At 41.8% G+C, this 16,245-nt stretch overlaps 1 protein-coding gene across 2 annotated transcripts in view; it reads right to left on the bottom strand.

Annotated features, from left to right (window-relative positions):
• The window catches only part of FUT8 (fucosyltransferase 8), an 84,517-nt gene extending 69,131 nt beyond the window's left edge, over positions 1-15,386 (bottom strand). Inside the window, exon 1 of one of the 2 annotated variants that reach the window (XM_083604724.1) lies at positions 14,847-15,386. The gene's annotated coding sequence lies outside the window, so the exon portion shown is untranslated. The remainder of the gene's footprint in view (positions 1-14,846) is intronic. The other variant, XM_083604723.1, reaches the window with a different exon arrangement.
• Positions 15,387-16,245: the final 859 nt, after the last annotated feature.

Below are 16,245 nucleotides of genomic sequence, written 5' to 3'. Positions count from 1 at the left end.
CACGTTACTTCCGGGTTTCACCGCTTGCGCAGACACTCAAAATGATGTCACGCGCATGCGCAGAAGCGGCGAAAAGCGACGCACGTGTGCGCAGACATGCCATCGCTGGTTACGTTTGCTTCTAGATGCGAAAGGGGCTCCGGAACGGATCTGTTCGCATCTAGAGATACCACTGTAGAGAGAAATGGCATATGTGAGTGATAGGAGGATACAAATTCATGTACAATGGTACCTAGGTTTTCAGACAGCTTAGTTCCCGAACTCGGAACTCGAACGCTGCAAACCCAGAAGTAGGTGTTCCGGTTTTCGAACTTTGTCCCGGAAGCCAAACGTGCTCCTGAGCTCCTGTTTTTACTGTTCTGCAGCAAATTTCAGTCCCCCCAATCATAATTAAGCCTATTTTCTTCCCGCTTCTGCCTTTGTTTTGGTGCTTTTGTTCTTGCTATTTTTTGCATTTTTGTGGCTTTTTCATTTTTGTGACTCTAGCTTGTTTTTCATTTTTATGATTGATTGATTTTGTGACTGCAGAAATGGATAAAAGCCCCCCATCCAAACAATGACTATCATCAGTGCAGGTAAGGGGGGAAAAGAATTTTAATTTTTATCATCTACAATACTGTCTTATTTATTTTATAGTACAGAACATTGATTATTGCTTTCATTTTATGGATCAAGGGTCTTGTTAGATAGTAAAATTCATGTAAAATTGCTGTTTTAGGGGTTGTTTTTAAAAGTCTGGAACGGATTAATCTGTTTTGCATTACTTTCTATGGGAAAGTACGCCTTGGTTTTGGAACGCTTTGGTGTTGGAACAGACTTTCAGAACGGATTAAGTTTGAGAACCAAGGTACCATTGTATCAGAGATTAGGTGAGAAGGACATCCCTATTGCAAAATAAATTCCTTACTCTCAGATAAGAAAAGCAGGATTTTCTAGATCCACTTCCATCAGAGTTTAGGCCTAGTTTCGGCACAAGAGCTGCTTTGGTCACCCTGCACAATGACCTGTGTTGGGAGAGAGACAGGGAGTATGTGTTCCTGTTAATTGTCCTTGAACTCTCAGTCGACCAGGATAACATTCCGTAGTGGCTGTCTGAGGGTTTTTTTTGGGTGGCACTGCTTTGTGGTGGTTCCAGTCCTACTTGGATGGTTGTTTTCAGAGAGTGATGCTTGAAGAGTGTTGCTCAGATCCGTGAAGCCTTCAATGCAGGGTTACTCGCAGTTCGATTTTAACCCACATGCTGTTTAACATCTACATGAAACATTGAGTGGGATCCTCCAGAGTTTGGGGGTACATTGTCAGCAATATGCTGATGACACACAGTTCTACTTCTCCTTTACATCTGCAGGTGTGGCAGTTTCTGTGCTGGATCATTGTTTTGCCTCAGTAATGGACTGGATGAGAGCTAACAATGTGAAGCTCAATCCAGATAAGTTTGAGGCACTGTTAGTGGGTGGTTCCCTATATCAGATGGCTGGGAGATAGCCTGCTCTTGATGCGGTTACACTCCCTTTAAAGCAGGCATAGGCAAACTCGGCCCTCCAGATGTTCTGGGACTATAACTCCCATCATCAGCCCCAAAACATCTGGAGGGCCGAGTTTGCCTATGCCTGCTCTAAACGAATGGGTTCGCAGCTAAGGGGTACTTCTATATCCTTTGCTGTTGCTTGAGGCTCAGATGGACTCAGTGGCATGAAGTGCCTTCCATCAGCTTTGGCTGGTGGCCCAGCTGCACCCCTACCTGGACAGGGATAGCCTAACTACTGTTGTCTATGCTCTGGTAACCTCTAGGGTAGATTACTGCAACACGTTATACATAGGGCTCCCTCTGAAGATGATTTTTGTGTTTTATGTTGCAAACCTTCCTGAGGGTACAGTTCAGACTGAAATCATGCTTCCATCACCTATAGTAATATATGACAGCATCAGTCTGATATCCTGCAAGAGGTGTCATGTTAAAATGCTAATCCAGAAGAGCAGAGCTTGAAAAACAGTATCAGTACTAAAGATAAATTCAAACCTAAAGGTAAAGGGACCCCTGCCCATTAGGTCCAGTTGCGGACGACTCTGGGGTTGTGGCGCTCATCTCGCTTTATTGGCCGAGGGAGCCGGCGTACAGCTTCCGGGTCATGTGGCCAGCATGACTAAGCCACTTCTGGCGAACCAGAGCAGTGCACGGAAACACCGTTTACCTTCCCCCTGAGCGGTACCTATTTATCTACTTGCACTTTGAGGTGCTTTTGTACTGTTAGGTTGGCAGGAGCAGGGACCGAGCTATAGGAGCTCACCCCGTCATGGGGATTCAAACCGCTGACCTTCTGATCAGCAAGCCCTAGGCTCTGTGATTTAACCCACAGCACCACCCACGTCCCAAATTCAAACCTATGGTGACCTAAAAGCACGTGCTCCCTTGATTGCTTTATATCTTTGTTTGGTTTGCACATATGGAGAGCGCTTTTTATATTATCATCTTTATAATATACTGACTAGAGGAGACAGCATTTGGTTCACACAATGGTGAATGATTGGAAGTACCGTATTTTTTGCTCTATAAGACTCCCTTTTTCCCTCCTAAAAAGTAAGGGGAAATGTGTGTGCGTCTTATGGAGCGAATGCAAGCTGCACAGCTATCCCAGAAGCCAGAACAGTAAGAGGGATTGCTGCTTTCACTGCGCAGCGATCCCTCTTGCTGTTCTGGCTTCTGAGATTCAGAATATTTTTTTTCTTGTTTTCCTCCTCCAAAAACTAGGTGCATCTTGTGGTTTGGTGCATCTTATAGAGCGAAAAATACGGTAATAAGAACCCTGTTTTAAGTGGGAAGGGAAACTATGCAGACTCTCCCAAACTGCAAGCTACCACACTCAATGGAGGTCATCAACCAAGCTAACTATCTCAGCCAAAAGAAGAGATCTCTCTCTGAAACTTATTTCCCACAACCCCATATTGCCTGGAACAGTAATGTCTCACCCTGAATATGACTGATTTGTTTGAATGATTCTATGACTTAAAACAGAGGCTTTGTATGTTCTATTGTTACGCAAGAAAATCTTAATAAAACATTTTTTAAAAACAAACAAACAAATCACAATGTGTTCCTGACCTGAAGCTAGCTAATTCTCTTTCAGGAAAGTAGTTGGGGCAATAGATCACAGACATAAAGCGTTAGTGACCAGGTTTCACATGCCTTCAACCTCTAGGCCAGTGCTTTTAACCCTTGAAGAAGGGTTCATCCTTCCTCATCCTTGGAGGATGAAAATATAGCCATCTTCCTTCCCACTCCTTGCAGGCTAAAGTAAGGGGTTGTCCATTAGCACTACCGGTTGTGGAACTTTTTTCTTCCCCTACCTGCTCCAGTAAAGAAAGCAAGGTAAGAGTCTGGAACAGTGGCAGTTGGTGTCCACTAGACCTGGGAAGATGTCACAGGGCGTGTGGCCAACTTCCAGTTTTCTCCACAACCTGCTCCCTTGCAAATATCTAACTGAAAAGTATTTTACAGCTGTCCCAGTTTTCTGATATGAGAAAAGTTGCATGGCCTCCACCAGTTCTGGCTCTTTCCCTATCCTCCTTTTTCAGCAAAGAAACAGCAAACACTCAAACCTTGCTGTTTTATTAATACTTAGCACCCAACAGAGCTTTAGTTGTATGCTCGCTTTCATGAGTGTGCACACAGTTAAGTCACGCTTCCTCAGCAGTGAACAGGAACCTAGATCTTTGCTCATTCAGTAATTCTCTCTCAATCTTGTTTAAACACACATAGCAAGTAAGTATCTTCATAGTCCTGTCCTAGTGTTATAAAATTTTCAATACATTTCTGAGATACTCCTGATTGGTTCGAATTTATTCGAAGGGAAATAAAATCAAAATGGAGGTTCAAAAGGATCCCCTAGTCCAGTCCTATTGAAATTTATTACAGTATTTTAAAACTTTTTTTTACTGCTGGAGAAATGGGTACTATACACAGAACTATACACAGTATTCCAAGTGTGACTGTGCCGTACATTTATATAAGGATATCACAATACTGGAAGTTTTGTTTTCAGTGCATTGCTTAATGATTCCTAGCATTGGATTTGCCCTCATCACAGCTGGCACACACCAAGGGTGGAATTCAAAGTTGTGTTAAGATGATCATTCTGTCAGTGCACAGCCAATGTAGAGGGGGCATGTGTAGTGGGTTGGGTTGGGGAGGGAAATCCTCGTTGCGCTTGTGACACTCATTGACCTGGTCCCACTGGCATAACTGTTTAGTTGAATCTGACGTCGAGTTGGTGTTTTCATTCAACAATATATCACAACCCTAAGATTCCTTTCCTGTTCGGCTTCTCATTACTGTATATGTGCAGTTAGGCTTTTTCTTTTCTTTTTTAAAGTGTTATAATCTTGCAAACAATGAACACACTGCCCACTTTAAGGGTCTGGAAATACCCCACTTCTTACTCCTTCCATCTGATAACAGTACATTTCTTCCTACTCTACTTCTTTTTCTTTAACCAGTTGCCAATCAATAAGATGAGCCATGACTGTGAAGTTTACTCTGAAGCATTATGTGATAGACTATCAAAAGCTTTTTGAAAGGCCAAGTATACAATTCCCTACCACTTCGTTCCTATTCACATGCTTGTTGACACTCTAAGAACTCCAGAAGGCTAGAGTTCAATTCAGCTATGGTGAATTTCAAAACTGAGAAAGGGGCTAACAAAATTAGGTCAAGAAGATCAATTCAGCAAGCATGTATATCCGTGTGGACAGCTAGGTTATTTAACACATCTCAACTTGTTTAAAATTTTAGATTATTTAGTAACACTGTATTAAATTACTTATTAACACTGTAACAGTCAAAGAATATAAAAAAAAATGAAACCTGATTACAGTGGTACTTTGGGTTAAGAACTTAATTCATTCTGGAGGTCCGTTCTTAACCTGAAATGGTTCTTAACCTGAAGCACCACTTTAGCTAATGGGGCCTCCCGCTGCTGCCGCGCCGCCAGAGCACAATTTCTGTTCTCATCCTGAAGCAAAGTTCTTAACCCGAGGTACTATTTCTGGGTTAGCGGAGTCTGTAACCTGAAGCATATGTAACCCGAGGTACCACTGTACTCTAAAGACTTATCATCCAACTAAACCAGAGCATCATCAAGAATATATTTTCACTCAGGTATTAATCACTTAAGGATCATTTGTGAGCTGCATGTTCATAACAAAAGATTAATGTATTTTATTATATGTTTGCAGATGTTACCTGCTAGATTGGACCAGAAATCCATTTAGTCAATCATCCTGTTTCCAACAGATCAATCAGATGCTTTTAAGAAGTCACAAGCAAGGAACAAAGGAACCCTCCCCATATGGATTCCACACCCAGCAGATAGCATTCCTAAGCACATAGACAAAGCTTCATTTGGCCATGATAACTAATAGCTACTACTACTATCATTACCATCACCATCATTATTAATTAAACTTGCATCTCACTCTTCATCGCATAGGAGCCATGGGGAGCAAACACACAAGTGATATAACATCTAATAACATATCTAATACAGATGCAGAGTGTTGATACCCATATTTTATGAATTTGTGTAAACCCATTTTAAGTATGTCAGTGGTCATCACCCCATCCATGGGCAGCTAATTCCCTAATAACTTATTATGTAAAGAAGTACTTCATTTTGTTTTCAATAAAGTTTACTGGGAGGCCAAGCTCTACTACTGTGTGAAAGAAAGAAAAATCCACCTTTCTCCACACCATAACAGAATTTTATAAATCTCAGCCAAGTCATCCCCTTAGCTGCCTCTTTCCTAAACTTTAAAAAAAAACAACTAAGCATTTTAACCTTTTCTTATTGGGAAGATACAATAGAGTATGTCAAGAATGGGAAAGCAAAGAGCCAACCTGCAGAATTTCATTCAAGTTCCTAAAAGAGAATGAAGTTGGTAGCAAGGGCAACATCTATGCTTCTTCCTCCTGCCCTAAGGCACATATTGCTAATCTGATAATCTAGTGCCAAACAGCCATGCTAATCATCAGTGATGTGGGGAAGATTTTCCAGTACTTTATTTCCCACAGAAAACTGGTAACCTTAGCAGTTTTTAGCTTTTCTTACTAAAAGTGAGTAGAATAAGTCATTCTCTAGAATTAGTGAGAAGAAGCTTTCTGTCTCTATAGATATTCTGAACTACAGCTCCCATCATTACTGACCATTGGCCATGCTCTTAGGGGCTGATGGGAACAGTAGTTCAGCAACATCTGGAGGGCCAAGGGTTCCTGAACTAAAGGATTTCTCTGTAGAGTTTGGCTCCTAGCTACAGTTGCAGATGAACAGTAGTAAATCCAAGAGTATCCAAAGGTTGAAATTTTTATGTCAGGAGTGTCTGACATCATAAAGTGTCTGCATCACATATCATGCAGCCCTTTACTAGGTTAGTATTATTTAAGGTTTATTTACCACGTGATTATAAAAGGGGTTCCTATTTAGAAACACATGACTTTATTTTAACTCCTGTTATTGGTTACTGAATTTAAGTGAAGTAGATCATAGCTTCTGGTTTCATTTATGCATTGAATGGATAACGGAGCACATGAAATAATGTGAAGTGATGCATGAGGATCTCTTTGCTTCTGTAGCTGCATTTTGCAAAACAATTATCTTTTAATGCATCTTATGTTTTATTTTCATTTTGCTCTGAGGTTTACACACTACAGTGCATTTCATACCTATTACTAAGGTCAAAGATAATAATCCTCTTAACATACTTGCATTGAATATTTAGATGATACACAACACATCTGAAGTCTTCAAAGTCTTTTACGGGAAATTGTCCAATACATATTTCCAATTCCAAAGACCTAACATCAAATCTCAGGTCTTTGATGACTGAAATATGTTGTTCCTAGCAACCTTGAACCTTAGCTGTGAGAATATTTGATTGGTTTCTTTTTTTAAAAAAAAGTTTGCTTTTTTTGCTATTTTGTTGTTTGTTGTCTTGAGGAGGACAGGGCAGGATGGAAATTTGGGAGGTGTTATAAGAACTTAAGGTCTCAAATATATAAATTAAATGTTCATAAATTTACAAAGCAAACACATACATAAGCATATAAACCACATGTCTGAAATAGTACAAGAGAGCAATCCTGAAACCATTTTGACTCTCCCAAATTGACTTCAAATATTTCTCTGCAAGGAGGAAGGAAATGGGAAAGCCTCTCCATTTTCTTTTGCTTACCTGTCTTTAGGGCATCTTTGTGTATGAATAGGGTGAGAACCTGTGACCTGGATTCAGGAATTAAACTATTTACCATCACAAAAGAATTGGCAGGCTGCCCAAGTAAAGCAATCACTGGCCATTGTCAGGTATCCTGGCAGAAAGGATTTTGGTTGTAGACCACCTCCTTCTGTGGTGTATGTATGGTGTTTTTGGGGGTGGTCTTAAGCTACAGCGTGGGGGGGCAATTTCAAAAGTCTATATAAGGGCTTGCACACCATTGTTCTGGGTTCCTCCTCCCTCCTGCATGTGGTGAGTGAGGACTCTATTGCAGCAGTTTAATAAAGATCAGGCTTACTAGCTGCTTTGCTTCTCAATATTCTCTGGTTGGCCTCTGTTATTTTCTCCTACAGATAGGGAACCGACTTAAGGACTCTATACGGGCTCTTGCATACCCCATAAGGAAAAAGGAGCAGGTTTTTTCTACATCAATAGGAAGGACAGAAATTTAACAACAGCACCGCCACCCCAGGGTAGTTTCATTCCTTCTCTCCCATTCCTGCCTCTCAATATTTTGGAAATCAAGCCACAACTAGTCAGAAACAGAGCATCAAATTGAATAGTGCCCACTTCTAAACCTTAGATGTTGTTTACTTCAAGAAAAGTGAACTGCCTTTAAGAAAAAGTTTCCCCCACAAAAGCAAACTGCACCTGATCAAAATACCAGGTTCAAAAGAACAGACAAAGGCCTTCCACTGACGTTTTTCTTCTTCTAAGAATCCTTCATTAAGGCAGACAGTGATGTTGGAAAACCTCTGACCATATATGCACTGCCACCACAAAAATCTCCAACTGTTGTCAAATTTGTCCATTCCAACTTATACCGGTAGTTATGTGCAACCTGATCCTAGGCCTGTTTACTCAGAAGACCAATGGAACATATACCCAGGAAAATGTGTACAGGACTGTAGTCTTAGGGTCATGTTCAACTAAATAACTGCACATGCAGAATTACTTCTATAAGCATAATGGAACTTCTCCTCCCCTTCACCTGCTCTGTGCATTTCCCCAACCCTTCAAAGCAGATTTAGAGGACATGCAGAATAAAAGGGAAAGAAGGGAAAGTTGCACAGCATGTGCAGAAGTCATTCCACATATGCAAAAATTTTGTTCAATACAAACTTTAACAAGTAGAAATCAAAGTGAAGCTCTCCAGCACATTTCACTATACTACCTCTACATGAGCAAATGCTTAACTGCAAAACCTGGAGAGCCAACAATGCGCAATAAACTGCTAATTCCCTTATAACTTTGCAGAAACACGGAAGAGAGAAAGCATACAGAACAGGAGCCTTAAAAATACTCAGATGGGACAAAATTTACTTTATAGCTGGAGAAGAAAAAGTTGTTTTCCAGTTTATTTATAGGGGTGTGCTGAACTTGGTTCTCTTATCAGCTTCTAGTCTTCAAGGAAAGGGAGGAAAAGGTAACCAGTAACAAGGAGATAATGCAAGTGCCCTCACATCACTGGTCTGTGTAAGCTGATAGAAGAGATAATCATGATCATTTCCACATCATGATGCAAGAGAGAACTAATAAACATCATAGCATCAAAAAAGTACTATTCTCTCTAAAATATATTGTCAAGTGGTGAAGAAAGTAGCATTTCCCCTTCTGATGGTAAAGGAAATTGATTCAGATTACCTTTCAGCCAACTACGTCTGGTCAGAAGAAGAAACAAGAACATGAAGAACAGGAATAGAATAAGCTTATTTTATTACATTTTAACCATCCCCATCCCAAGGGCTCAGGATACATACCACTGCAAGATAAGATGAAGTAATACCAGAATAAGATACTTACGTACTACTCACCCTTTGGTGCTTTCAGCAAATCCAGTGGCAAAGAAAGAGATAAACCCTTGCTTTGAAGCTTAAACTCATCTTCACTGTCCTATCAGAACTGCCTTCCTTTATTACTGGGAATAAATTAACTTGCTAGGGAAGATAGGAGTTGTAGTCCAACAACAGCTGGGGGCCACAATTTAAAACAAGGATAGGAAACTTGCAGCCTTTGCTGAATCACCAATTACATCATCCCAGACCACATCAGTTGAAACTAATGGGAGTTAAGTGCCACATGTTCATAATCCCTGACTGGTTCCACATAACTCTAAGGCAGCCAAAATTTTGAAAACTAAGTTACAATAGAACTTGGAAGACTGCTTACAATTTTGGTACGTTCTTATTTATTTTTAAAACTTATACCCTAATTTTCCCCTCCAAAGGCACTGCTCAAAGCAAAGCAGATCTGCATCTGAAACCCTGCTGAAATAGCAGATCTGCATCTGAAACCCTGCTGAAATGCCTGCCAGCAAAAGAAGTTAAACTGGCAGACATGCAGGCGAGGGGTTTTTCAGCAGTGGTCTCACAACTCTCAAATAGAAGTCCACCTGAATGATATTAGGAAGGCCCTGTCACTGGATATTTTACCTTCGCTTAAGGTAACAAATTATGGTTTGGAATCTGATATTGGTGACTGAACTATGTTGCATTTTTAGCACTGAACAGATGTTAGTCAATACTTTTAACAATATAGAATTATGTTATACTGTATTAAAATGACAAGACACTTTTAAATTATGTTTACTGTATTTTACTGTTGTACAGTACTTTGATACATTATCTGAACCATCTTGGGAAGAATTTTATTTTGGAAAAGTAGTATAGAAATGTATTTACTAAGCCTTTTTTTTTACAGCAGCTTACAAATAAAAATATAAAAATAATAATCCAACAATGAAAATACAAATAAAGGCATTTCCTGAAACTGGATTTTGACACACACACCCTCCAGACCTAAAGGACTTCTGCTGGTCATTTTTTAAAACAACAAGAACAGTAATTATATTACTGTTTTTTGCATAGACATTTGAAACCCCTAGAAGTGTTGTTAGTACAGTCAAACTTTTTTTTCTTAAAGAATTATTCCTAAATGCTGCTCCTAACTATTATCAACTGTGTGAAGGGGCTCTAAATATTCTAAGGGGCAACATATTGCATGACTATTCATTGAGTGAAGACTCTTCTTAGGTGAAACTTGTGCGCATAGGCTTCCCCAGAAGTTGTATCTAATTGCATAGCACTCCAGCTCATGTGGAAGAATTCATACATAGGCTCCACCTGTGCAGACATCCATGCATTGCGGTAGGGCCAAAGAGATATGCAACTTCAGTGGCATGCATCCACTGCCCCTTTTTACACACCTTCATTTTATACACACATGGAGTGATACCATATCAGATATATCAATCAGTATATGCACACCCAAGATGAATGCTCTCTCTTTATTTGTTGAGCAGGCATCCCAGGGCAAAGAGGAGTACAGAACCTAACCTTTTAAGACTACTGTGCAGGCAGCATCTTCCACCTGGAAACACGTTTTAAAACCATGAGGGAATGTGTTACAAAAACTATTGTTTCAAGCTCCCAGATTTCTATCACAGGCAGAGGGGGAGGGAAGCTTGGAGAGAAGGTGGCTAGAAAAGTGGCTGAAAGTCAATCTAATCCACCCAGGAACAAGGATCCATATACTGTGTCATTTGCTTTCCTTAACAACTTGTATTTCAGTAATTTCTACTACACTTCTGTAACACTTCCGCTTGGTATGTGGCTCACTGCCATGCAAAGCTGCATACAGGTTAACAAAATACAAACAAGTCCCTACTTGGAAGTTAATCACAAGAATTACATCATAAGTGAAGAATCATTCTTTTAAAGCAAAAATATGCAATACCACCACTCAGCCTGCTAAGGCTTTTACCACAGAAGAAGCTGACAGTGGACAAATTTGTACACAGCACATGAGAAAATGCCTTGACAAGCCAGCTACAACCCACACTTTACACTATTTAACCCTGTTCCAAGATTTCTACAAAGAGCAAAGTGCAGAACAGTTATCTTAATTACAGGACCTTATCTGAGATACAGATATGATTTTTGAACTTAGGCATGAACAAGTGACATAGAAGTGAACTGAAACACATGAAAGCCAGAGCTGCCACCAGTGTAGCAATTATACCACTACTTGACAAGAGGTGCTGATGTTACTGAGCACTGCAACAATGTCATACAGAGCAAGACAGCAAATCACACAAATCACCAATACTGATCAATACAAAGAAATAATTATGATATCACATTTTTTTCAGTGTTTGCCCCCAACAAAACAAGAAGCCTATCTATGAGAAAAGGACGCAAATGAACCAAGAGGAATTTTGGCTCAGGCCTAAATGTTACCTTCAAGGTACCAACAGGACCTCTTCCAAGTCTATGCTTATTTACTCAAAAGTAAGTCCCACTATATTCACTGGGGCTTACTCCCAAGTAAGTGCATAAAGGACTAAACTTGGGTTTATTTATTTAAAAGCATTTATAAAGCACTTAATATTTCAAAAAATATATAAACAGTTAAGTAGGTTAAGAAGTTACTATACTGTAAGACCAGTCAGCAAGTACTTTGATTTAAGCAGTTTAAGAGTTCAATGACACTAAAAAGCATGGTTTCACTGGGTTCAAATGGGCTTATTTCTTAGAAAGTATGCTTAGGATTGCAGTCCAACTCAGGTTAAACCCAAGTACTATAACTTAGTTGGTTATGAACCAGGTTGCAAAAGAAATACAAGAGTACATCTACACTAAAAACTATTTTTACACTGAAACAGAGTCATTACTTTCAGAACAAAATAATTGATTTATATGTTTGCAGACATATGTTCCAAGCCAACATTTTATGCACTGTTTGTGAGAAACACTATTATATGAACTTCTTGAACATATTTGGATTAATGGGCATTAGAGTACAGCATAACAAAAATAGTTTTCTTTTCCCTTGAAGCATTTTAAGGAATTATAACCGTAATAAGAACATACCACAATCAAATGGGAAACAGTCCTGCAAGGTCTGTAGGATTCTAACATAAATTTAAATGTTGTTTTGCTTTAGCACTAGCTCCCCCTCCAGACCAACTTAACACTGTAATTACTTTTTTCATTATGGAATACACAGCTACAAAAGCCAGAGATTGAAACTGTCTCTCAAAATTTCAAATAATATGCAGTGAGTCTCTAAAAATGACGAGAACTACTTTTTAAAGGAAGGTGTCTGTATTGTCCATATTGCCAAGATAGTACTATTTGGAACAGTACTGACACTCATTACAGTTTGTTTTAACAGTAAACACTCCGCTTTCAGATGGAAGAAACACTCAGTTTTATTGTACCTATACTAACCTGTTTGTTGGTAGACTTACATGCAAACATAACCTATTTAGAATGAAATTTTATAATCAAGGAATTCTCCACACAATTTATTATTATTGAACAGCTGTTATTAAATAGCCTACTTGGTTGCTGAGTAGCGTGAAGTAGCCTACCATATAACCTTTCTGTACAGTATTTCCCTTCACTCCTCTGAAGAAATAGTCTAAGCAAATTAAAACAAAAACTCTATGAGAATTCTTACCCAAAATTAAGCCTCTGCTTTTATCAACTATTAGTACTTCTTACTTCTAGCAACTTACATTTCTGAAATAAACACTGTTTTAACACAACTTAAGCACCCAGCTCAACTCTTTGGACATTCTAAGTAGCTGCATGATATGAAGTATGAAACAAGTCAGTGCAGTTAACTATAACAAAGTTATCAGAAGATATAATCTAAGGTTGCAATCCTATACACTTACCTAGGAATAAATCCCACTGGATTTACTTCTAAGCAGACAGACCTACGATTGTGCTGCAAGTAGGCTTTCCTTCTGTTTTTTATTACAAAAGAATGAACATCTGCAGGATGCAAGTGAGTACCATATCTAAAGGATGCATGATCAACAAGGCCATTACTCAAAGCAAAATTGCATTAATAAAGAAATGGCATACTGTACCAGGTATCTTTCTACAAAACCCCTTACCAGCAACTGATTTTAAGTATCTACTTCATAGACTTTAAAGTGTAAGTTCCTTACTTTCTAATCCTTTGAAAGAGGACAATTTTGGGGAAATATGAAGGAAAGACTCGAAGGCATAAGTCTGATGAATAATTTGTTATAGTTCTTTCAGCTTTTAGGATTTTTTAAAAGATGAGGACTGTCCAAATATGTATTAACATAATTGGAAATTTGAGACATTAGTACTGGAAACAATATTGGCACTCCTTGCTGAGCAAAAATGCAAGCTCAAGCCATATGGAAGCAAATAAATTTTGTACCATTAAAGTACTTTAAAATGCTATGTTCTGATCGTCAAACACATACCACTATTTTTATTGGTGTCAACAGCCCCACTGAAAGGACTACTCCCAAAAGTTAAACTATCAATAATCAAATTTAGAATGTGTGTAAATATTTGCAGAGTTAAGGTCAAGAACAGGTTACGGAAGCTGTACAATACCATATGCACTTCTGAAGTAAGTGGTGATATGTCCACAGGTTTTGAGCATATAAAGAGGAAAGAAAGAGTAGCAGTTTATGCTAGAGGTCGTTATGATCTCCCTGTCTATAGTTTCTCAAGTCTTCTGAATTTTTTTGCAATGGGGATCATCCATGAACATTTGGAAAGGATGTAAAAGCGACTTTTATTGAAATAGTCTCTAGTTGACATGTTGAGTCACTCACACAACACAGCACAAGTTTTAAAAAGTCCAAAGAACTAAATGTGAAAGGTATCCAAGCGCAAACAGCACCAATTACATAAAACACAAAAACATCCTGTTTTAGTAAGCAATTTGACTAAAACAGATACATGAAAAAACGATAGTGCCAAGGCCACTGAACGGCGGACGGCCAAGCGCCCATGCTTGTTAATGAGGCCCACGAAAGAGCAAGATCTAAGGAAATAAAAGGAGTGGGCACCCTCGCTAGCTACCAGCTGTACTTCCTGACTCTGAAGTAAAGTTGAAAGCCACCACTTCTACACAAGGGGCGGGGGTGCGAGAAAAGCAAGACCACTCCCGCAGTTCTTCTTCTTCAGCGCCCGCTTTCAGCACATCCTACCCCTCCTTTTCCACCCCCGCCTATTCCCCAGATGGCAACCCCACCCCCAGCTCCTTGCACACTGGCTGCTCGTGCTGCATTTTGTACAGCTTGCCGCGTCTCTCGCGGGCGCCTCCGCGCACGATGTTCGGGGCTTTGGCTTGTGCACGTCCTTCCCCCCCCCCCCGGGTGTATCAGCATTGCTTTTGCTGCTGCTGCTTCTGCCGCCGCCGCCGCCTCTTTCCTAGCACCCACATAGCAACGCTGCTGCCCCAACAAGAGAACCATCTCCTACCAACACCCCCGGCCGCCTTCCCGGAGCACGCAGGCAGGCCCCGGCCAGGACGACACCTCCTCCTCCCTCCTTCCCTGAGGATTTTGTCCCGGGCGAGGCGAAGGAACCCCAAGAGCCAGGCGGCCTCGGCGGAAGGTCCCCGTTCCCCCCACCATCACTCCTTCCCCTTCCCAGTCAGCCACCCCTCGCTCGCCCGCCACCTCCCTCCTCATCAGTAACCGCAGCTGCTGCTGCTGCGCCAGGCCCGCGAGGGAGGATGGGCTGGAGCGGGAGAAGCAGCATCCCTCAAGTTCCCCGAGCGCCCCCACGGCCTCGCCTTACCCGCCTCGGTGCCCGTGTTGCCCGGCCGCCCGCCCGCAGGCTGGGTTCCTGGTCACCTCTGCTCCTCAAACGCCGGCGCTCCTGAGGTTGCCGGCTGTGAAGAAGAGGCGGAGGGAGACGGCGGTGGAAACGGAGCGGCGGCGGCGGCGGGGGAAGGGAGTGATGAAAAGACGGAAACAGGAACCCACCGCCGTTTAACGGAGCCTCCAACAGACTGGAGGAGCGCGAGACACTGACAGAGCCCGGGGGGGGCCGAGGGGGAGAAACGGCGCGCGCAAACGCGCTCCCCTCACGCGCGCACCGAAGGCAGGCAAGGAGGGAGGGAGGGAAGGGAAGAAGTAATCCGAGCTGAGGAACTACGAGCAACGAGGGCGCGCGCGGACTGGGGAGGAGGAGCGCGAGGCATTGGCCCTCGACGCCTCAAAGGGAAACTAGGGAGCCAAGTGGGTGTGGCGTAGACGCGCGTGCTGGGAGGGAGGCAGCCAATGGGAGAGGTGCTCCTGTGAAATCTCCATGCGGGCGGAACGTTAGCTTCACAGCCGGGGAGAAGTAGGAGGCGGCGGCGGCGGCGGTGAAAGGGCCGGTAGCACGCATGCGTGGTAGGGCGGTCTCCGCTGCTCTGCTTTTGCATTCCGGCTTGCTTAGCGTTTGCGCTTGAAGGCAAAGCGGGTCTTGCCGCGCCCGGCGGAGAGCGCGCGGAACGCGCATTTGGCCGGATCGGGTAGGAGCGGCGTTCTGGATAGCCAGACGCTGAGAGATCTCAGCCGAATGCGATTATCACTGCCGGGAGCCGGGGAGCGACCTGCCAGTCCGTCGGACTCGGCCCTGTAATATCCTGAACGCGAAGTGGAGCCTTTCATTCCTCAGCCCGGCGGAACAGCCGCTCTTCGGCGTCTTCGTATTTTTGAAATGCTTCTCAAGCAGCCCAGAGTCGCAAGCAGGGGCAGATCTACTATGAAATTAATGAAGCTTTAGGGACCCTAATCCCACTGAGGCCCAAGAAACGACTTTATTCATGTATGTATATGACATTTCCCTAATTTTCACACACCCACACACCCAATAACTTGAAAACTATAAAGTATAGGAAATAATTATTCACACCAGTGACTTTGACATGTGAGACAATCCAGTACAGCAATTTTAATCAAAAACTGAGATGTAGTAGCTAACTTTAAAAAAAGAAAGAAAATGTGGCAATCTGTCATGAAACAACTCCATTGAAGATCACAGTGGCTACCCAACCTCAATTTTGGTTGCAAAGGAGCCCCCATAGCAGTTCAAACTTCAGGGCTCCCCAAATGTAGGTCCGCCCCGGTCACAAGAGGAGAGCTGCAGCGACAACACTGAAATACAGAGGAGCAAGGTGAAGAAGACGACTCTTGAATAAAGAAATGAA

Source organism: Podarcis filfolensis, assembly GCF_964270895.1.
Source record: "Podarcis filfolensis genome assembly, chromosome: 1".
Classification (NCBI taxonomy): Eukaryota; Metazoa; Chordata; class Lepidosauria; order Squamata; family Lacertidae; genus Podarcis; species Podarcis filfolensis.
Note: the sequence above shows the minus strand (reverse complement) of the source record. Positions and strands in the feature narration are given on the sequence as shown.